We start from the raw sequence: 1,080 nt of genomic DNA on the forward strand, positions 1-1,080 counted from the left end.
TTATGTATGTGATAAGTTGGAAGCTGTGTGGCTCTTGATCCTTGATGTGGTCCATGTTAGAATTCACACAAGTTGTACGTTTTCAAATCTTAGATTATATTTTGTCTCAGTAAAAATTACGTCTATACCATTTTTTTAATTTTTATATTTAATGTCAACTTAAATTATCATACCATGGACCCTGCTATAAAAAAAGTGGTCTGGGGATGGAGAGATTGCTCATAGGTTAAGAGCACTGACTGCTCTTCCAGAAGTCCGGCATTTGATTCCCAGCACCCACATGGCAGCTCACAACTGTTTGTGACCCCAGTTCCATTGGACCCAACACCCTCATGCAGACATATATGAAGCAAAAACATCAATGCATACAAAATAAATAAATTTTAAAACAAAACGAGGTCATGTTTAACTCTGTGTGAGTGCCATGACACCCACACATATTTTGTACACATGGTCCTACACACATACAAACATCATGTTTATAAGCAATGCCGTCTTGAGTGTCTTTCTCATATCTCAGTTATGCATTGGTGTCATAGGGAACACATCACTGTTCATTTTATACATTTATACTTTCTTGTTTAAGCCTCATTTAAAGAAGTTGATAGATATGCTTTTCCTGCACCTGACAATAGCTAATGTGGTGACGATCGTGTTCACTTTGATACCGGATATTGTGTCATCCTTTGGAGTACCCAATTTTCTGGATGATATTGGCTGAAAGGCAGTTTTATGTATATACAGAATTACCCGGGGTCTGTCCATCAGTACCACCTCTATTCTAAGCACATTTCAAGTCATCACAGTCACTCCTGGTAAATCTCAGTGGGCTTGGCTTAAGCACAAACTCTCAACGTAGACATTTTCTTCCTTACTTTGCTTTTGGTTCATTAACCTGGCGATCTATGGATATATAGTTGAAATTGTAATAGCCAAAACCAATTCTTCTCAAGCTGGAAATGGATATTTGCATGCTTACTGTCATAACAGGAATTTTGGGAACCAAAATTCAGGGTCATTTATGGGCATCATATTCACGCATGATCTCTTTTATGTGGGCATCATGATGTGGACCAGCCT

General features: G+C 38.1%; 1 pseudogene; it reads left to right on the forward strand.

Moving 5' to 3' along the window:
* Window positions 1-475: 475 nt before the first annotated feature.
* LOC126496219 (vomeronasal type-1 receptor 3-like) lies at window positions 476-1,075 on the forward strand (annotated as a pseudogene).
* The last annotated feature ends 5 nt before the right edge of the window (window positions 1,076-1,080 follow it).

This window comes from Alexandromys fortis, unplaced genomic scaffold (assembly GCF_014885135.2).
Source record: "Alexandromys fortis isolate MF-2015 unplaced genomic scaffold, M_Fortis_MF-2015_v1.1 scaffold_1862, whole genome shotgun sequence".
In the NCBI taxonomy this organism is placed as follows: Eukaryota; Metazoa; Chordata; class Mammalia; order Rodentia; family Cricetidae; genus Alexandromys; species Alexandromys fortis.